Source organism: Peromyscus californicus, unplaced genomic scaffold (genome assembly GCF_007827085.1).
Source record: "Peromyscus californicus insignis strain IS unplaced genomic scaffold, ASM782708v3 Scaffold_6__1_contigs__length_162567912, whole genome shotgun sequence".
Classification (NCBI taxonomy): Eukaryota; Metazoa; Chordata; class Mammalia; order Rodentia; family Cricetidae; genus Peromyscus; species Peromyscus californicus.
The window spans coordinates 54,263,314-54,286,743 of record NW_026294584.1 but is presented as its reverse complement, the minus strand read 5'-3'; the positions used below and the strand labels follow the sequence as shown (position 1 = coordinate 54,286,743).

Here is a 23,430-nt window from a genome sequence, read left to right as displayed (position 1 = left end):
AAAGGATAGGTCAGTTACTGCCTACACAGATAATACCAAAGTAAAAACTGCCTTCTGTTCCCAAACATCATGGTGGGATCTTGATGGATACTTTCTATAATCCCATAACTGGTGAGGAAGGACTCAGAAGCAGAAGTAGAAAAAAAGAGGGCAGCACAGTATCCATATGAAGAAGCTTAGGACAGAATCTGCCATTCTAGAAAGAACATACCTCTTAATGCCAAAACCATGGCATGGCTGGTCCCCAGAAACCAAGAGCCACCAAGAAAAAAGGCAATTGCCCATGGTTGAGTCTGTCCAAGGAAGAATCACTGTCCACTTTAGACTTAGGTGTTTGATTGGAGAACATGAAATTTCACAGCTCTGAGGCTCATTTAAGGTGGTCTAATCTACCAGTAATGGTAGTCTTCTGAACAATACTCTGATTTAATCAGAGAGAGAAGCATCTGCTATAATATCTCCTTATATTCCTTTTAAAATGATTGCTTGATTACTGAGGAAAAAATTTTCTTTTGTTGAAAATGTAAACCTCACCTTGAAACTATGACTATACAAACATTATCCAGCCTTATAGTGTACATCTAGAACCTGTCAGCACCTCATGCATTCACAATAACCTGAGCTGGTCTTATAACACAAGAGATAGTGAGCTGCAACATTTTTTTTTACCCAAACTGGGAAACACCAAGCAAATTCAGAACTTTGACAGAGAAAAAAAAGAGATGCAGATTTCAATGCTTGTGTTGGTATTCTTAAACATGAAATGCTGGGAAATTTCATAAGGAACTGATTCCTATTGGTATATAGAAATCTTCTTCATCTAGGAAATGGATATGTTAATGTCTACCCTTGTCTTAAAATATATTGCCTATGCTCACACCCCAAAACAGAGTAGGATTTCCTCTCACTATCTAGGAGCTAGAGGTACTGGCAGAGATGTGAGAACATCTGGAGGCTTGGAGCTCACCCCAGTTTTAGGGCCATTCTGTGTAGACTCATGTAGTGAGGGGATTAGAAGAGACCTAGAAGCATTTGTGAGGCTTGGCTAAGGCTATGTGGAATCTCAGAACCCCTCTCTATCTAGTACATCCCCAGGAAGATTAAGGGACAGAAAACCTGTCACTCTGTAAGGCTGTGGTGAGCTGGCACAGAAGTACACAGCAGAGTCCTCCAGCTGCAAGGCGCTCATGTTCATCTCAGATCGATAGTCACTGAACTGCTGGACTGAGAATCGGTTGGGCATGTTTCCTTTCTCTCTCTCCATTTTTTCATAATGCTCAATAAGGAACTTCAATTCCTGCCCCAGAGTCTGTTGGTACCAGCTCACACTGGCATGTCCAGAGATGGGAATACACTTCAGAATGGAACTTCCTCCCTTTGCTTTGATTGTGTGTCTTGGAGACTGGATGACCCCAGGATTTGCTGAACCTGGGGAGGCAGGAGACAGGAGTGAGCATCCAGAGAAAGAGTAGATGGATTCAGCAGCAGCAGTAAAGGAGCTGAGGAGCAGTCCCACCAGGGCTCAGGACTTACGTGTTCCCAGGAGAAAGACAGTAACACAGCAGAGCAGGGTGGGGCCCCAGGCAGAGTCAGGGAGGGCAGTGTCACACATCCTTCTACTCAGGATGCTGGTCTCCTTGGTGAGAGCAGGACTCAGCTCCCCCTTTCATCTCATCTCATTGCCTGTGATGTCAGGTTCTGAGGTCAGTGATCTTGCTGGCTCCCATAGGCTGTCTGTACCCTTGGGCATACTCTGCTGGCTCAGCCCTTCCCCCTTTAGGCTCAGCCTGCTTAGTGGAAGGGGAGATGGCTGTGCTGAATAAATATGGCTGACTTTGGGGAAATCCTTTCCATGCTCTCCTCTGAGGCAGGTGTTTCCTTCTCTTCTAACTCCAGGAGGTTTTGGATTGCCAAGCTTACAGTTAAAGGCCACAGTTCATGGCTCCCTGTTTTGGTGCCCATTTTATGTGCAAAGATGGTTGACCATCTGTCCTTTGCCTTGGACTTCCTGAGACAACATTATTTCTGATTCCACTGCTAATGTGCTACTGTGGGCAACCAAACAGAGCTCTGCAGCTGCTCGCTCCGTGGGTCCACAGTGCCCCCTAGCGACCAGCTGTGCAATTACTGGGCTGTACCTCTAATGGCTGTGGTAGAGGCTGGGAGCTCAAAATCAGGCATAAGAAGGGGACCAAAAAAAAAACTTTGTAATGTCCTTGCCAGTTCCAGTGTACCCACCAAAATCTCAAATATTGTCTGTGCTAGTGAGAGAGGCATAAAAGAAACTCCTTAAAAAGAAGAAAACAGTAATTTCTAAATTGTATCACAGTGTCCAGGGAGGCATACACTACTAGTCATTTAGTCACCAGATGTCTTTGGAGGGCTGTGGACCTGGGCAAAACACCTTTAGTCTGAGAGAATTTTTATGGCAGGCTGACTGGGAATGCAGTGAGTGGAGAAGCATATAGAGCACTTGGAAAAGATAAACCAGTCTAAGAAAGATGAAGGCAAGAATGGTAGAATGTTGGAATTATTGCAGACAGCTAGCTTATCTTGAAGAAATTTAAATATTAAAAATTTTTCATCGGAATCCCCACTTGCATATTTGACCATTTGGGGTTATCCTCAGCTCACTGACACCTTGTTCTCATTTTCTCTCATGAATATCAGCTTCATTCACTAATCCTTCCTTCTGGAGCATCCAATGTACTGCTACTTACCGTCAGCTATTTCTCATCACAGACACTACAATTTCTACTTCTAGAACCTGATTGGGAGCTTTGCATGTCTCCCTCATGTGTGCCCAGCTGTTAAGGTATGTGCTACAGTTTCATTGTTTAATGTCATTGTGAGGCAATTTGTCAGAAATGGGTTGCTTTCTAGTGATTGATTTTCCCCCCAGTGGTGAGTCCTATTTTCTTCCTTTTTGGAAAGCTGTAATCTTTTATCAGATGCCAAACTGTATATTTTGTTTGACAGTGTTAGATACCCTGATTTTCTTATTAATACATTAAAGCTTTATTTTGCAATGTGCTTAGGTCACTGAGAACAAAAATCAGGGAAATCTAGAAGATCATTGTTGCCCTTTGTAGGCTTTGGCAAACCTAGAGATGGACAAAACTTAAAAATCCATCAAGTGAAGGATAGGGGGGAAATGTACAATTTCAATACAATGAATTATTGAAATAAGTCAAGTTCATATACACCTATAATGTAACAAATATTATGTGAAGTGAAATAAAACAGTCACAAGGAGGAAAAATGTAATTCAGAACATAAACTTCAAAAATAGGCAAGATCAGAGCACTGAGGGAAGAATAGTTGGTTTAGAGGAAAACTTCTTGGCAAATACATACTGAGTTTGGTTCTACAACACAACAAATACGTATAAAATGCTGTGAGGTTATAGATATTAAAACAGAGATGGAGTTATGAAAAGGGCAGTCCAGTCTGTGACTTTGGTTTCTGCTTCTTCTGAATTAAAGGTGCTTGGGGAAAAATAAATGTGGAAAAACCTTTCTCTCAGCTTCTCCTGGTAGACAAAACACAGATTCTCCAAAAGAAGCAGGTGAGTCTCTCCCTGGGAGTCCCACCAACCAGGGAGGATTAAGTTATCGCAGGAGGAGACACTGGAGGCCCACAATCTTACTTTTCAGAGTCTAACATCCATCTCTTAAGGATATTTTCAGGTTTCCTCCAAACATTTATTCTTCCCCAACCTCCCTCTATTCCCTACACCTCAGCCTGTAAAGAGGGAATAGAAGTTTCTAGATACCAGTAGGTGTTTAGATATTCATTGTCCTTTCATTTCACACCCAGAGGCATGAAATTAGCCTGCATAGCTTTTTACCAGTTAATCTGTGAATTTATTTCCTAGACACAATGCTGAGAATAAACAAATATATCTTCCCTCATAAGCATCAAAGTGAACTTTATTATTACCATGTATTTCATTATGATCATAAACATTAAAAATTAGAAAAAGAAAGACTATCTTCAAAATGACACAGTGAATAAAAGTAAAGATTAATCCTCCGTGGAGGTACTTAAAGGAAAAGACTCCAAGTAATTCACATATAACTAATAAAATGGAGTTTGTTAGAGAGCAGCCCATGAAATGTTTTCTGATGCGGCTGAAGGTTTCTTCTGTGGTTTCCCACAGTTCCTGGTGGTTCACACCTCCATGCACATTCTGTTGTGTAATTCTTTAGAAAATGTTCCTATGTGGTAAGTTTGAATTCAAGGATCATCACTTCAGCTACTGGTGTGTGTTTTTTTTTATAAGGGACAATGAAAGAAGTCAGTTGTTTGTGGTAATTCTACTTACACTTTTTTGTCTTTAAAATTTAGGAGGAACATTCTGTATTTCCTGGGTTATCTTGTATTGATAATAGTATTCTTCATCTTTTTGGGGTAAGAATTCTATAGGCAAAGTATGCTATATTGCAAAGCAAAATAGTGCTTGTTTGGTTTAGATGTTAACTGTTCCACAAAGATTCAGGTTCTTTTTATTTTATTATTATTATTTTCTTTTTGCTCATTAGTTCTCCCCTTCTACCTCGCCTCCTCATATATATATGAAATATATATATATATATATTTCTATAATTAACTTCATTTCACATAACAGCCATGGATTCCCCCATCCTCCCTCCTCCCTCCTCCCAACCCCCAGCCCTCCCCCGCAATCCACCCCTAATTCCCACCTCCTCCAAGGCAAGGTCTCCCCTGGGGAGTCAGCCCAGCCTGGTAGACTCAGCCAAGGCAGGTCCAGTCCCCTCCTCCCTACACCAAGGCTGAGTAAAGTGTCCCAGTTTAGGCCCCAGGCTCCAAAAAGCACCAAGGCACCAAGGTCCCAGGCACCAAGGACAGGTCCCAGCTCCACTGCCTGGGGGCCTCCCAAATAGTTCAAGCTAATCAACTATCTCACTTATCCAGAGGGCCGGTCCAGTTCCATGAGGGCTCCTCAGTCATTGGTTCACAGTTCATGCGTTTTAAAGACTTGGTCTTCTACCCAGTGTTCAGAGGAAGGACTTTAAGAAAGAATAGATCATGGAGAATTAGGTTTCACCAATTGCTGATCTATGGATTAGGTTTATAATACAAGGGGCATTGATTCATGGAGACAACTTCAGAAAGAAGGGGTCAACATGCATTAAAAGATGTCTACCTCTGTGTGTGTGTGTGTGTGTGTGTGTGTGTGTGTGTGTATGTGTGTGTGTGTGTGTATGTCTCTTTCTCCCCCCTCCCTCCTCCTTCTCCTTTGCCTTCCTTCTTGGCTGTCATGAGGTGGTCACCCCAGCTCTGTCATATTCTTCTTGCCAGGCTATTCTGCCACACCACAGGTCCCAAACCACAAATCATAGACCAAAACTTTGAAATACTGAAGTAAAATACACCTTCTTTTATTTTTGAGGCCTATCATGATGGCACAAAGGTGACTATGACAGGAATCTCCAAACTCAATGCTGACTCAGTTTTATTGCCCAGTCTGTAGAATGCAGTGTGGCATGAGCAGCTTCCTGCAGCTCTCTACCCAGTTACCACCCACTGAACCAGTTTACTGACACATTACAACAAGAGAATATGATATTTCTATTTGTAAATTCATCAAGATATGGAAAAAGAGTAGTAGATCTTGAAATCTGGCATGGTAATTCCTCCAGATTTTTTTCTTCTTGCAATTAAAGCCTGCTGAGAGAGGGGAGTAACTCTTCCCCAGGATGAGTCCGATACATGGTTATCCAATCACAAGCAGGCATCCCTAAAATATAAATATAAGTAACACTAAATAGACTCAACTGGTGAAATTTATTTACTTATTCATGCCGTACACACAAAAAAACAAAATAAAAATTATAATAATTAAAGAATAAGAGGCCTTGAATTTGAAAGGGGAGAGAATAATGTGAGGGACTAGAGGAAGAAGTAAGGGAAGAAATAATGTAATTACATTAAAATCTTAGAAAAATAATCCAACCTGAAATAGATTTTCATGGGAAGTAGAGATCCAGAGGAAGAGGGAAAGGCATGTCTTTGGTACAGAAGAAATGTCCTAGGAAAATATATCCATATTTGAAAACAGCACAGCACATATGAGAAAGTAATGGAATGTAGACAAGTTCAGCTGGACAGGAAAGAACAGGGAAGGCTGGGTAAAGGCTGATGATAGAGATGGGGGAAGAAAATGACAGAGGACCTTATGGGCTACTGTCCTGTAGAAAAAAGGGGACTACTGGCCTATAGAGTAAACACAGCCTGGAAAGAGACCATGTAAGTGACTCAGGTGGATAGTAAAGTGGTTAAAGAGTTAACTTGAAGTCCACAGGGAGGGAGATAGTGGCTGTAAGCTTATCAAACGAGTCATCATCGGAGCTTCAATTAAGGATTCAGGGTTCTTTCTATAAGCAGAAACAAGGGGTGGGTTTGAGACAAGCAGCCATGAAAAGGCTTTAGAATGGACTTCAGTCAGGCTGAGACAAATGCTGAAATGTTCCTGGTTTGTTAGAGCTCAGTGACTCTTAAAGAGACAGGGACTTCCTGGGGCACACAGGAAACTTGTCTTCCTAATTTACTTTATGTGCAGAGGAGAGACAGCCACACATTGCTGTGCATCACTGCTGGCACAGAAGTACACAGCTGTCTGAGAGGGGGAAGCCATCTCCAGTACAAGGGAGAAGTTCTCTTGACTTGGTCTGGTGACCTTGTACCCATCAGGGACATCTCCTTTCTCAACGTTGTCAACACCATATGAGTAATGGATCAGCCTCAGTCCATGACCCAGGTCCTGCCGATACCAGTACATATAGTTGTAGTTGTAAGTCTGGCGACAGCTCAGTGTCACATTTCCTCCTGTTACTGCCACTTTGCTTCTTGGGTCTTGGGTGACTGCAGCCTCCATGTGTTCTGGAATAGAGGAAGACAGAGCCAGATGATGTCATCTTAGCTAAAAGACTTGGGAATTCTGTTGAGAGAAGGACATCTGCAGCACTCACTTGCACACAGGAGACTCAAGGCCACACAGAAGAGCCTGAAATTCATCTCACGATCAAGGCAAGATCTGATGTCTTCCAGCCCTGTTTGTGGAAACTAGAGCTGGAGCTCTCAGTGACTTAGTGATGTCACTGTCTCCAACAAATGGGGAACTTCACAGTTGTCATGCCACACCCCTTCCCTATAGAAGCAAGTCGATTCTAAAGCATAATCTCTTAGTTACTTTATGCAACAATATTTATAAGGAATATACAAAAATTACCAACAGAGAAGAGAAAGAATTTGTGACTTGTTTTTATTTCTATATGCATGCATTCTTTCTCTGATTTTAGGTTGTTGAAAATGTAAACCTCATCTTGAAACTATGACAGTACAAACATTGTCTGGTTTAATATTATACATGTATAACCTGGCAGCCCTCCCACACAAACACTACCCCAAGCTGGTCTTATAAGACAAGACACAGTGAGCTACTACATTTTTTTTTGACCCAAACTGGAAAACACTAAGGAAATTCAGAACTTTGACATAGAAGGCAAAGAGATGCAGGTTTCAATCCTCATGTTGATATTCTTAAACATGAAATGTTGGTAAATTTCGTAAGCTACTGATCTGTGTTGATGTATAGAAATCTTCATCTAGAAAATGGACATGTTAATGTCTACCCTTGTCTTAAAACATACTGCCCATGGCCACATCTCAACACAGAGCAGGGTTTCTTCCCACTGGCTAGAAGCTAAGCAGATAAGTGAGAACATATGGAGTCTTGGGGCCCACCCCACTTTTAGGACCACTCAGTGTAGGCTGAGGTAGTGAGGGGATTGGTAAAAATCTAGAAGCATTTCTGGGCTTTGGCTAAGACTATGTGGAATCTCACAACCCCTCCCTAGTACATCACCAGTGGGAACTGGAAGATTAAGGGACAGAAAGCCTGTCACTCTGTAAGGCTGTGGTGAGCTGGCACAGAAGTACACAGCAGAGTCCTCCAGCTGCAAGGCGCTCATGTTCATCTCAGAGCGATAGTCACTGAACTGCTGGACTGAGAATCGGTTGGGCATGTTTCCTTTCGCTCTTTCCATTTTTTCATAATGCTGAATGAGGAACCTCAGTTCCTGCCCCAGAGTCTGTTGGTACCAGCTCACAAAGGCATGTCCAGAGATGGGACTACATTTCAGAATGGACCTTCCTCCCTTTGCTTTGATTATGTGTCTTGGAGACTGGATGACCCCAGGATTTGCTGAACCTGGGGAGGCAGGAGACAGGAGTGAGCATCCAGAGAAAGAGTAGACCAATTGAGCAGCAGCAGTAAAGGAGCTGAGGAGCAGTCCCACCAGGGCTCAGGACTTACGTGTTCCCAGGAGAAAGACAGTAACACAGCAGAGCAGGGTGGGGCCCCAGGCAGAGTCAGGGAGGGCAGTGTCACACATCCTTCTATTCAGGATGCTGGTCTCCTTGGTGAGAGCAGGACTCAGCTCCCCCTTTCATCTCATCTCATTGCCTGTGATGTCAGGTTCTGAGGTCAGTGATCTTGTTGGCTCCTATAGGCCTCTGTACCCTTGGGCATAGTCTGCTGTCTCAGCCCTTCCACCTTTCAGCTCCACCTAGTTAGTGGAAGGGTGGGGAGGAAGGCTGAATAAATATGGCTGGCTTGGGGAAGTCCTTTTCATGAAATCCTCTGAGTGAGTAGCTTTCTTCTCTTCTCCTATATCCAGTGGTTTTAGATTGCCAAGGCTACAGTTTATAACTCACTGTAGTGATGCCCAGTGTATGTGCAAAGATAATTGATCCCCTGTCCCCCATTCTGTGCCTTCTGAGCCTGCACTGTTTCTGGTTCCACAGCTAAAACCCTACTGTGGTCTCCATACTACAGCTCTGCATCCACCCTCTGAAACGCTGCCCACAGCTCACTCGGTGGATCTGCAGTGCCCTCTAGTGACCAGCTATGAAGTCAAAGGGCTCTACCTCTACTAGCTATACTAGAGGCTGGGAGCTCTCAAAATCACACATCAGGGGTAGGCTAGAAAACTGCAAGCCAGTTTCAATTTACACACAGAAATTTCAAGTAATACCTGAGCCAGTGAGAGAGGAATAAAGGGTAATCATTAAAAAAAGAATAAACTCTAAGTCATATTACAGCGTAGACATACACTAATCATTAGGTGTCGGATAATCTTGGAAGGGGTGGACCTGGGCAAAACACTCTTCAGCCCAGGGGAATTTTTACGACAGGCTGACTGTGGATGCTGTCAGTGGAGAAGCCTATGGAGCACTTGGAGAAATAAATCAGTCTAAGGAAGACATGCCAAGAAGGATAGAATGTTGGAATTACTGTTGAGGGCATCGAGCTAGTCTTTAAAGAAGTTTATATATTAAAATTTTACAATGGAATCCCCACTTGAATATTTCACCATGAGGATATCCGCGGCTTACTTACTCTTTGTCCTTATTTTATCTGTGTTTCCTTATGACTACCATCTTCACATTTGTTGATCTTTTCTTCTGGGGCATTCGATCTACTGGTACTTAACAGTCAGCTGTTTCTCATCACAAACACTGAAATTTTACTTGGATCTTTACATGCCCCTCTCATTTCTACAAACTAGTTAAGTACGTGCTGCAGTTATACTGTTTAATGTCATTGTCAGCCAATTTGTCAGAAATAGTGACAAATTGGTTTCTAGTGATTGATTTCTCTCCTAGTAATGAGTCCTATTTTATTCCTTCTTTACAAAGCTGTAAGCTTTTATTAGATGCCAAACTTTATGTTTGATGGTTGAGGATGCTAGTTGTTACTACACTCATAGCTTTATTATACAATGTGCTTACATCACTGAGAAACAAAAATCAAGGAAATTCCCAGTAGATAGTTTTTGCTCCTTGCAAAGATATGTATGAAATTATATATAAAAATATATATATAAATATATATATGATGTATATATAAACATTTTCATATATATGACATATATATGAAAATATTATTTAGAGTGATTAAGAACTTTGATTTAAACGGAGCTTGGGGAAATAGACTAACAGATAAAGGTTCTATTATAACATTTTAATAAATGAGACAGTATGGTATACTTGCAGGATCTGGCAACAGAGCAATATAACAGAATACAGTCCCAGAAAAAAAAGATCAATGCATATGCAATTATTGTTTTATGATAGATGTGATTTTATTGACTGCTGTGGGATAATGCTATTGTACACTGATTTAATAAAACTGTGATTGGCCAGTAGCCTGGCAGGAAGTATAGGCAGGATAAGCAGACAAGGAGAATTCTGGGAAGAAGAAGGCTGAGTGAAGAGATGCCAGCCTGCCATCCAGGGAGCAGCATGTAATGGCACACAGGTAAAGCCACGGAACACATGGCAACATGTAGATTAACAGAAATGGGCTGAGTTTAATGTAAGAGCTAGTCAGTGGTAGGCCTGAGCTAATGGCTGAGCAGTTTTAATTAATATAAGCTTCTGAGTGATTATTTTATAAGCTGCTGTGGGGTCTGTGGGGCTAGGTAGGATTGAAGAAAACTTCAGCTACAATTGATGAGTAAAGTAAGTAAATGTTATCCCTTAGCAAATACCACTGGATAAATTGGATAACTATGTGGAAAATTATACAATGACCTTTCCTATATAAAGAGAATAAGTGTAGCTGCATTACAAATTAAAGTGTAAAAGCTTGAAAAATTTTAAATAGGTATATATGAAAGTATGATTGTTTTGTATATCAGATAACAAAGTATACAATAAAAAACTAAAAAGAGGAAAATGGAATGACTTTGGTTTAAGAACTTTGTTCATCAAAATATATACTGTAAACTGGGCAGTGGTGGTGCACACCTTTAATCCCAGCACTCAGGAGTCAGAGGCCAGTGAATCTATGTGAGTTCAAGGCCAGCCTGGTCTACAGAGCAAGTTCCAGGATGGCCAAAGCTAACCAAAGAAACCCTGTCTTGAAAAACTAATATATCTGAGTATATATATATATATATATATATATATATATATATATATATATATATATATATATATATATATATATTCACACACATATATATGTGTGTGTATACTGTACATAAATATATACATATAGATTATATATCACCAAATGTCATTTTAAAATGCTTAAGGAGATGAAAATTCTAACTCATTTGATCATTATACTATATGTGTGTTATGTCACACTGTATTTGATAAATATATATAATTAAAATACTAATGTTTATAAAAGAAGTTTAGAATATTGCCTCAGTCACAAGCTTGTGATCCAAATGCTCAGGAGGCAGAGCCAAACAGATCTCTGGCTGGTTGACCAGCCTAGCCTAATAGGACACCCAGGTCTCAATGAAGAGAAGTTGTCTTAAGAAGAAAAAAGCATCAAAGAAATAATAAGGCTGACCTCTGGCTTCCACAATACACAGACAGACAGACAAACAGATACATGAGTACACACACTCACATTCACACATAAACACAAATACATATACACATACTCACATAAACATACACACGCATACAAGCATACACACACCCACTCACACAAACACACAACAAAAAAATGAATGGCTGAGTAATACCGGAAGGAGAAAGAGAGCATCAGTGGCTGAGGAAAACTCCCCATGCTCAGGGGAGCCTGTAGACTGATGTAACTGCTTTGGAACTGCTGTTTGGGTCATCTCGGAATGTGTTGTCTTTAACAGCTTTGCCAGTGTGGTTGTATTTTATGAAATCAAGCTAAATTTGACTTTCTGTGTTTCTACATTAAAGAAATCTATTTAATGGCACATAACCCAGAGTTTTACAAACTTACTTGACTGAAGGATCCCTTAAATTAATCAAACCCATTAACATTTTGCATAGACCATATGTTGAAAAAGCTCACCATATATGCTGAGAAATGGAGGAGGAGGAGGAGGAGAGTAAAATACCCATGGAAGATTTAAGAGAAAAACACAAAAGGATCATAATAGAACTTTCCCAATCATTTTAGAATGGGCGGAGTGCTTCCTTTTTAGTAATGAGGGTGGTGATTCTATCCTCATTCATACAACTACAGTTTGCAAAGGACAGCCATGATTATTATCCTAATAAATCTCTCAGTAATCGATGAAACATGAAAATTAATCTCTCCTTTTATACATGAGAAAACGAGGTTTACTGCATTAAATGACCTACCTATCACAAAACTGATAAAAGATGGAGTCAGTACCTTAACACAGGTGCTATTACTAGATACAAAACCGGTATTGAGTGGTGTAATTTTTTTAACATGGTTGCATTAAAAGTAAGGATGTTGGAAAATGCCTTTGTATGCTACATGCCTTAAGTTTAAAACTTTTTAACATCAAAAGTAATGAAAACAGAGAGACCACACTCCTAAGCAGATGGAGTTACAATGAAAACCCATAGCCACACACAAACACACACACAGGAGAATTGAGAGCAGCAAGATCATCCAAGAATACTACATGTACTGCTGGAATAATTCCTTTCAAAGTCAAACCCAGGGTGCACAGATAACATCTCAAAAAAAGCTTTAGCAGTGGAGGTCCCTGAGGAACTTTTCTTCTCTTCCCACAATGGCAATCCCATTCTCTCATGCTCAGCTGATGGGCCAGCCACACACCCTACAATACCTTGGCTTCTCCTCTAAAAGTGCTAATAATCTGGGGACATAGTCTCTTCAAGGATAAAAGCCCCTACCTCCTAGGAGATCAGACCCCTACTTGTTTTTATACAATAGTCCTGATGACTAATGAAAGGCAATTCCTATATGTAAGACCAGAGGTCTCGGTTCTATTTTCCCTCCAGATAGTTCACAGGGATCTTACACTGAGACCCAAGTGGCCTGGGAGTGCTGTCCATCCTGATTTTTTTTTCTTTTGGTAACAAAACAAGGGCAGGAGATGGGAACCAAGATGGTACATGTATAAATCTATCTTTACTAAACGAATAGAGGTTCATTAGGTACAACTGTTTGTTTCAAGATGTAGACATTTGCCAGCCAAAGGAAGCATATTTTTCCATACCCTTCCCCCCACCCTCCCCAAATTTTCTACCTCACCACCAAACGTTTGGCTAATAGGATGAAACCCCACTAAGGAATACTTGAGAAGTGATGGGACACAAGGACATCTATACAGATTCTGGCATGCCATCCCCAGATGACATGGCATCTGTTTAGCACTGTAACTAGTTGGAAATGTAGGAGTGTGGTCTCTCTGTAATGGAAGCTGCTGTAAACTTCACTGCAGCAAGGATGTAGAGAGAAGAGGACTTATTCCACAGGGGCTTTCATCTCACACCTTAACGATGAGGATATATCTAGAAAAATTGCGCCAGATTTTTGTGTTTTGTTTGTTTTAATGAGGCAAGCTGGTTAGTGCTCCTACTCTGACCTATGTTAGGGCTCTTTAGAATTTGCTCCTCCCAAAAGAAATAACCTCAGTCAGTTGTCTCTTTCTTTGTTCCTTGATCCCTCTCAGTTTCTTCTTGCTACTATGATTTGTCAGATTCCTACTTTGGGTGTAGGTTAGCAGACCTAACCTCTCACAGAGGAGTCCACAGATCCTGTTTTTGCTAGACTGAGAGGAATCCATGAGGTGCTATCTGGCAGGACTTAAGTGGATTCTATTGCTTTGGTTCTCCTTTCCCTGAGGACCTAATACTTGTTATGTCCTCTTCTAGATTTCCTTTGGTTTGGGTATGTGAGGTTTGTTGAGAAGGAGGTTGAAGCGAAGTTCCAGGAGTGAAATTACAGTGTGTTAAGAGTGTGGGGAAAATTAGTCTTATTTTTCCCTACATGGGATACAACACTGTGAAATTCAGTCTTCAACAGAAAGAAAGGCCCTGCAGTTCTCCTAAAATATAGTTCCTTATTTCTTTGTTTAGCAAAGTTTAAGCTAGTGTTAATAAATTAAAAGAGAAGTTGCTTGTCTCTCCAACTCAGCTTTGTTTCATGCCATTTCATATGGTTGTCTGTGCTGTATTCATACTTTTGATAGCATTTCTGATGTGTACAGTCGACTGTCTTGTAAATATCTTACAAAGAGTTCAAGTGTAAGTAAACTATTGTGGCTGTTAAAAAAAAGTAATGAAAACAATGATATTGGGATTTTAATAAGCTCTTACCTTAATTTAATGATAGTAAGAAAACTCTCTGACAAATGATGACCATCATTGTCTCTATGTTTAAAATACAAATATAGATGCACTCAGTTAATTTGTAGTTTGAAGGAGAGGTAAGTGAATTTTTTAAAAAAAAAACTTACTTTAAGATAAATTTTTAGTTATTTGCAGCCAGATCCTCATATTTAAATATGTTTTCTTAGACTATTTGGGTGTGCTTTTGAAACAGCTAACTGTGGGGAAAAGTAATTCAAGAGGAATGAGTGCAGGGTTGTTGAAAGAAAGAAAAAGTAGTATATGGGTATAGTTGACTGAATGTTGTTCTGGGAGATGGTCTCCTTTGGATAACTGAATTTTAGAGAAATCATTTAGGTCCTAATCTTTAAGGCTGGCCTTGACTCTGCTTTGTTCTGGTTGGGCCACTGCTTAGTGTAGTGTAGGTCTGAGTCAGTGTCACTGAGGGTGGGATTGTTTGTCAAAACAATGCAATTTTGTAGCTTAGCAAGAAAACATCTATGTGTCCCTATCCTTGAGACAAGGCTCTGCTGTTTACTCACAGTTATTGATCTACAGTATCTCAGGAATACTAGGAAGTGAAAATCCAAATTTAGGAGGACTCAGCATCATCGGTCTCACAACCCCAAGGTCATTTCCTGACCTCCCACTGCTGGGAGAACCCGAAACTCAGGTGCATTTGCTCCCTTTGAGGGAGGAGCCAGCCAAGCCATTGTTCAGTGCTTAGGACAGCAGTGAGGAGGGCTGAGTGTCTGAGGTTTGTGAGTGGGAAGCAGATGACTGTGCTCTGCTGTGGCTAAGCTGCTGGCACAGAGGTACACCGCTGAGTCCTTCTGCTTCACGGGCTGGATCTTCAGAAGAGAGTAGGATCCGTTAGGCCTCTCTACAGAGAAGTGATCACCAGGCAACCCTGATTTGTCTGGTGCAACTTCATTCTGGAAATAAATCAGAAACTCTAGGCCTTGTCCAAAGCTCTGTCGATACCAGTAAAGGCGGTTGTGACCTGAAATTGGATCACACCTGAAAGATACATTCTGTCCCTTTTTGGTGATCCTGTGAGTGGGAGACTGGGAGACTCCAGCTTTGGTGTGGTCTGTGGAGACAGAAGTGAACATATATATATTTCTCACACACATGTACATGTATGCACATACACACAGAGTGAGAGAGAGAAAGAGTGGAATTACATGACATTCTGAGGACTCACCTGTCCCCAGGAGACAAAGAGTCACATAGCAGAAGAGCCTGGAGTCCATGGCAGGATCAGCAGGGAGTAGCAACTGTCTAGATCCGAGTCCCTGCGAGCAGCGGAGAGTAGGAGGGGCATCCCTTGTGTCCACACGGCAGTTCTCACAGCGGCATGACTGAGCCTCAGGACTATCTAATATTAAGCCTAGGGTATCAGGGAGTCTACGATGTGTCATTCTCTCCTGTACCAGTAAGAAAGCTTGGAAGGTAGAAGCAAAGTACTGTTAGTTATCGTAGGAAACACTGTAAGATGAAAATGGAATGGTGCCGACTTCAGAAAGACGCTAAACCACAGTTTAGTTTTAACACGTGCTGATTCTGGGAGCACACTTAGCTGTCCTCTGCACCCAAGGTCCTCCATAGCTCACTCTGTTCTTTTCACATTGTCAGCTGACTGTTGCCACCTGGATATTTCAATTGCACCTCACACCAGAGATCCGAATGCTGATTTCCATCAGAGATGCCTTATTTCTGGCCTTGTTCCTGCACTCTCCTGTCCCTATTTCAGCTTGGAAGGGAGCACAGGTTGTTTAAGGCCAGATGAAAGAATTGCTAAATCCTTATCCCAGAAGCAGTCTGAACTGAGTCAGAACAGCAAGCAACAGAATTCTGCCTTAGACAGACACCAGCTCAAGCTGTAATCTTCAGTTAATTTTAGAGGGTTAAAAATTTCATCACTAATCTCCTTAATTCCATGTCATTTTTGATCACCATCCCTTTATTATGGTACCTCTTGGCTTTCAATCATGTTTCTAAAAGATGCTCCAAATTTGCTTTCAAAACACACCTTACTTTCAGAGGAGTCAGAACCTTCTACCCTAATATTCTAACAGGACAATAAAAATGGGCAGTTGATGTTGGTTTTCCACACAGTGTGCATTATAAGCAATAAATAGTTTGATACTGTTGCTAGTTTGAGTCATGAAGTTTCATCAATGAAACTCTTTATGTGAGGAACAATAATTACAGCCCTTGTCACTGTAGAGAAGCTAGATGTGCTTTGACAGGATGATAAAAAGCCTTAAGCAATACTTTTAAGAGCAGAGATGGCCTAGCACAGTCTGCTGATGGTATGGGGATACCCTGCTGAGGCCCTCTATCTGAGAATCTATGGTCTGTTTACAGAGCAGGATCAACTTGCAGAGGTTGATCATCTTAAAGAATGAAACATGCCTTCAGCTTCAGGTGTTCGCTGACAGTATCTTGTAAATTTTCTGCATGGTTCCAGTTCGTGCTGTTGCTTGTAGATGCTGCCATATGAAGGTTTATTCATGCTGTCCTTTATAACCTGTTTTCAAGAGGTCTGAACAAGGATGATATCAGGGGCCTATGCTGTGTCAGTATTCTGGCTAAGGTACCCATGCGTGGAGACAAAAGGAAGTTCAGCAGTTGTATGTTCTGAGATTTTCCCAAGGGTTTCTACTGTTACCTCTCCCCAAGACACAAAGAGAAGTTAAACGGAGGAAGCTGACTCTTTTAAAAATCTCCTAAAGAATGAGTCTCACTTTTAGTCCAGAACCTTTAGATTTTTTTTTTATGTACATAGTTCCTATAGTAGGGTTTGGTCCTCAGAGAAGAAATTCCAAAAGTATATCCAATATCCACATGACTATAAGAGACAAAGGTGTACACAAGAGGAGGACCTGGACTGTGGTCAGGTTTGAAAAGGCAGAAGGCATCTCCAAGTTTCAGTGCTGAGGGGAAAAGCTGAGAGCTTTGAGCCTCTGATTCTGGTCCTTGTACATCTGTGATTCTGTTCCTGCCCATGGCACTATTCCCAGGTCTTCCTAAGGACAGTTCAGTTTGTTGTCTTCTGCCCAGTCAACTGTCTTATACACTGATTCCTACACAACAATATATTCAAAGATGAAGTTAGGCTGACTTCAGAGAAGAATCATGCAGTTTTTCTGGGGTTTCTCCAAGCTTTGTTTTGCACATGCCTCTGGGAGTAGAAATGAGAATAAGGATGGATATTGTCTGTGAAGGCAAAACCCTTTACTTCCAGGCATTGCTTTGTCTCCAGATATCCACAGATCCAAAAACACCTTCAGTGGTGTTGGACTTAACTGTTGGCATTCATCACATATCCACAGTGTTGCAAACCGTGCTCTTGCTGCAGGAATCTAGCAGGCATATGTTACCTCTCTTTTTCCCAGGAAGCTCGGCATCTTTGATCAATTGTTGTATACCATTATGTGTCTCCTGGATTTTAGATCAGCTTCCATTCCCTAGGAGCTGAGGAAAGCTTGTGGTTTCATCCTGAGCATGTGGCCAATCTAAACAATCAGCGAGATGTCTTCCAAAGAATAACAACATTTATTTGACAATGTTATGATGTTTTCATATTCCTCTTCCAATGGAAGCATTGGAAGAGGAATATGAAAACTGATATAAATGATGGGTATTATTTAAGGCAATTGAGACAAAGGCAGGTTTTAAAAGGCATAAAGGAAGGAAATTGCATAAGCCACTCTGATACAAAGTACATTGATCTTGGAAACCCAATGCTGGAGCGGTAAAGGTTGTTGCTGAGCAAATGTTCTGCTTAGAATCGTGTCTGAATTGTTGCAGTCTTATAGAATGCTAAAGATATTGTGCATATGTGGGAAGTGTGTACAGCATGGAGTGGGTGGAGAAACTCTCTTTGAAGCCTTCAGAAGTCTTGGTGAAAAGTGCTTATCTCAGACAGGCAGGCATGACTGTTACGCCCTTCCTAACACCCTGGATCCTATTTTATCGAGTTGTGACAAGAAGACTTTCATTCTGGTATCATCAAACTTTCATGAGACAAATATATCTGAAACATTCATCTCTCAGCCCTATCATTTCCTCCTACCTCTTATCATTTTACTTTTTAGGACTTTGCTCTTTCCATACTCAGGAATATATCCTCCATGCCCAGTAAACAGAATAACCTTAATCTTAAACATTATAGGAAGAGATTCCCTATCAGTTCAATGTTGAATAACACTATACTCTCTAGAGGAAATCACTTACAATGTCTGATGACTGATATTTTGAATACTGTCAATAATGAAAATCAAGTTGATTTTATCTATAGAGTACCACCACATCAAAACTGAAGGTGAACCATTCCCACCATCTTCTGGGAAGAAACTAGCTTGCAGTTCCACTGGCACACCTTCTCTGGGATTTTCTATGTGTTCATTTTCTGAGCTCATCATCACCTCTTCAATGTCAGTGGGTCCTACCTCCATCATTAAGATGATTCCTCCAAGTCCCACTAAGTACTGAGGAGGCAGAAGGGTTTGAGTCCTCCTGGTTCTCATCTCCACAGATCTATAATGATGGAAAGGTTGTGTTTGGGATGACAGAAGGAAAAAGAAAGTGGGAGCCAGTTTTCAGAAAACTACATGTCACACACATGATAGTAGAGCACAGATAGTACTCTTCACTTGCTGGCTCACACCCACAACTACCAAGCTCATCACCTCTTGCCTTGCTATGAATGTGTTAAACTAGTAGTTATTAAGTTGGAAAGTTCTAAAGAGCAATCTCATTTCCATTTCCAGATGTACTTTGTAAAATAAGCTTCTAATTGGCTTTTAATGGCACTAATTGTCCTGGACTTCCACAGAAATCCCTTTTTTAGGTATGCATCTGTGCTTGGACCATTAAACTGAACTGCTGGATAAAAGAGGAGGGTTATGTCACAGACTTGAAACAGCTTAGGCAGCAGTCTTGGGAGTCCTGAGGTCTCCTTGTTGAGTTCTCAACTGCCTCTCTTTCCCTCTTCATTCCTGTACTTCCTTCCCAAGATATCCAAAGAAGACTTTCGTGTGTGTGTGTGTGTGTGTGTGTGTGTGTGTGTGTGTGAACGTGCACGCATGCATGTGCTGGTTAGGTTTTTAGTTTGTTTGCTTGTTTTGTTTTTGTAAACTCGTCAAAAGCTATAGTTATGCAGGAAGAGGGAGCCTCAAATGAGAAAATGCTTCCATCAGATTTGCCTGTAAGCAAACCTCTTGGTCAATTTCTTGATTAATGATTGATATAGAGCCCAACTTACTGAGGGTGGTACCATCCCTAGGCAAGTAGTCTTGAGTTATATAGAAGAGAAAGAACAAGCCATGGGTAGCAAGTCAATGAGTAGCATTCTTCTATGGTCTCTGCACCAGTTCGTGCCTCCAGGTTCCTGCCTTGAGTTCCTGCCCTGACTTCTTCCTCTCCTTGATGGACTGTAACCTGTAAAGCAAATAAATCTTTTCCTCCCCAAATTACTTTGTGTCATGGTTGTTTATCATAGAAATAGAAAGCAAACTAGGAAAACATATATATGTGATATATGTGTATGTAAATATATCTATAATATATATACAATAGATACATACATACATGTGTACACACACACACACAAACACACACACACACACACAGAGAGAGAGAGAGAGAGAGAGAGAAGCTCCCCAGCTTCCATCCCCACTTTCCCATTTTAATTTTAATGAGGACTCTTCACAGAGCTCCTTAGGTTAGCCACATCTGTATCTCTTCTTCTCAAATATGAACTCTCTTGTGACAGAACAAGAGAAAAAAACACACATAAAATCATATAATCCCTTCTCACCCTCTGCCAGTATCAAGATAGTTTACCTCCCATGAAGAGGGGTACAGAGCACCCTCTATTTGCAGTTCCTGTTCATAAGACTGAGAACCCCAAATAGTCTCAGGCCAGGCCCCTCCTTCTTCCATTCCAGTGACACCGTGGTTCCTATGATACCATTACATGCAGAAATAACTAGACTGTCACTGATCAGAGGGGGCTATCATTTATTCAATCTGAATACAGAAATTAGTCTTTTTACAAAGCAGATGTAACTCCCATTCATGACTCTCTGTGAGCATTAACTGAGACACTAAGCTGGTTCCAGAGGGTTGTATGTCTGTCCTTTCCTCCATTTATGCCATATGATGGGAAGGGTATGATTAAGACTCTCAGATAAGCTATTATTATGAATGACAAAAGAACTGAGTTCATCAGCTAGGTGCTGAAAAGAGGAGAAGCCGCAAGCACAAAAAAGTCCAGACAGTTGAAGAAAAATCTGGCAAAACTTAAAAAATCATTCCTCAGTGATGTTAAGATAATTATGACATTAGAATTATACCTGTCTTCCCATTATAGATTAGGAGACAGTTAATAAACATTCTCACTCCCTCTGTGTGTGTGTATATGTATCTATTTGCCTATCTGTCTGTCTGTCTGATTCTCTTTCTCTCTTTCTATTATGTATATTAGAAATATATACATATATATGAAAAATGTACATGTGCAGTTAGTATTCAGAGATACATGCTTATAGAGAAAAGAGATTGCTACAAAACATTGAAGTGGTAAAATTGGTTGCTAATAAAAGGTAAGATTAGATCAGAAAATACAGTGATATCATTAGCATTTTATTTATACATCATTAAATTTTTATATTAAAACTTATTTTAGCCTGCCCTGGACTTCCCTTCTGGAGCACAGGTGAGTGCCCAAGCTTGGCCTGGACCCCATCCCTGGGCACCAGCCACTCAGGCGAAGACCTGTCCAACTTGGCCGCAGGTTCTGGCCACCGGGCAGGTTCCCTTCTAGCCCCACCGGGAAGGATCCCCTTCTCCAAGACCCCTGCAGACCCTGCAATCTCCACGCCCTGCCCCCACGCCCATCCGCCCGAGACCCCAGCCACTTCCTGAGACTTAGAGGCCGGCCCCCAGCTCCCATCCTGCCCTGCACTTCCCTTCTGGAGCACAGAGAGAGAGAGAGAGAGAGAGAGAGAGAGAGAGAGAGAGAGAGAGACAGAGAGAGACAGAGAGAGACAGAGAGAGAGAGAGAGAAGAGCTCCCATCCTGTCCCGGACTTCCCTTCTGGACAAGAGCTCCCATCTTGCCCTGGACTTCCAATTTGGAAAAAAGAGTTCCCATCTGGACAAGAGAGAGAGACTTCCTGAATCTGTCAGCTCTGTCTGAACCAAGTGTGCAGATAAGGCCAAGAACGAACCACAAGGAGATGGGCAGATGTCAAGACAGAAACACATACAACAAAATGAATAGCAATACAGCATCACCAGGACCTAGCCCTCCTCCAACACCTAGACCTGAACATCAGAAATTGGAAGAAGCAGAAGAAAACAGCCTTATGAATGACATCATGAAGAAGGTAGAGGCTTGTGTAGAGGAAAAGACAAAAAAATGGGAAGAACGCTGTAAACAACTAGAGGAAAGGGCAAACAAATTAGAAGAAATCAATAAAGTCCTGGAAGAAAACAATAAAGTACTGAAAGAAAATCAAGAAAAAGCAATGAAACAAATGAAGGAAACAGTCCAAGACCTGAAAAGGGAAATAGAAAAGATGAAGAAAACACAAACAGAGGGAATGCTGGAAATAGAAAATCTGAGTAAACGATCGGGAACTTCAGATGCAAGTATAATCAACAGAATGCAAGAGATGGAAGAGAGAATCTCTGGCGTTGAAGATACAGTAGAAGAAATAGATTCATCAGTCAAAGAAAACACTAAAGCCAACAAAGTCATGAACCAAAATGTCCAAGAAATTTGGGACACCATGAAAAGACCAAACCTACGAATAATAGGGGTAGAAGAAGGAGAAGAATACCAACTCAAGGGCACAGAAAATATATTCAACAAGATCATAGAAGAAAACTTTCCCAACTTAAAGAAGGAAATGCCTATGAAGATACAAGAAGCCTATAGAACACCAAACAGACTAGACCCCCCAAAAAAGTCCCCTCGCCACATAATAATTAAACAACTAAACGTACAGAATAAAGAAAGAATATTAAGAGCAGCAAAGGAAAAAGGCCAAGTGACATATAAAGGCAAACCCATCAGAATAACACCCGATTTCTCAATGGAGACTTTGAAAGCCAGAAGGACCTGGACAGATGTAATGCAGACACTAAGAGACCATGGATGCCAGCCTAGACTAATATACCCAGCAAAACTTTCAATCATCATAGATGGAGTGAACAAGACATTCCATGACAAAGCAAGATTTAAACAATACTTATCCACAAACCCAGCTCTACAGAAAGCACTAGAAGGAAAATTCCAACCTAAGGAAGTCAGATACACCCTCGAAAGCACAGACAATAGATAAAGCCACAGCAGTAAACCCCAATGAAGAGAAGTACACACACATCACCACCAAAAAATAACAGGAATGAACAATCACTGGTCACTAATATCCCTCAATATCAATGGACTTAATTCACCTATAAAAAGACATAGGCTTACAGAATGGATACAAAAGCAGGACCCATCTTTCTGCTGCATACAAGAAACACATCTCAAATTCAAAGATAGACACTACCTAAAAATAAAAGGATGGGAAAAGACTTTCCAATCAAATGGTCTTAAGAAACAAGCGGGTCGCCAGGCGGTGGTGGCACACGCCTCTAATCCTAGCACTCAGGAGGCAGAGCCAGGCAGATCTCTGTGAGTTCGAGGCCAGCCTGGGCTACCAAGTGAGTCCCAGGAAAGGCACAAAGCTACACAGAGAAACCCTGTCTCGAAAAACCAAAAAAAAAAAAAAAAAAAAAAAAAAAAAAAAAGAAACAAGCAGGTGTAGCCATCCTGATATCCAGCAAAATAGACTTCAAACTAAAATCAATCAAAAGAGATCAAGAAAGGCATTACATACTCATCACAGGAAAGATCCACCAAGATGAAGTCTCAATTCTGAACATTTATGCCCCAAACACAAGGGCACCCACATATGTAAAAGAAACATTACTAAAGCTTAAATCACATATAAAACCCCACACATTAATAGTGGGAGACCTCAACACCCCACTTTCACCACTGGACAGATCTCCCAAATCGAAACTTAACAGAGAAATAAAGGACTTCACTGATGTCATGACTCAAATGGACTTAATCGATATCTACAGAACATTCCATCCTAACAAAAAAGAATATACCTTCTTCTCAGCACCCCATGGAACCTTCTCTAAAATCGACCACATACTTGGCCACAAAACAAATCTCAACAGATACAAAACAATTGGAATAACCTCCTGTGTT

At 41.0% G+C, this 23,430-nt stretch overlaps 1 gene segment (V, D, J or C); it reads right to left on the bottom strand.

The window, feature by feature from the left end:
* The window catches only part of LOC128098744 (T-cell receptor beta-1 chain C region-like), a 431,175-nt gene that overhangs the window by 357,329 nt on the left and 50,416 nt on the right, over positions 1-23,430 (bottom strand).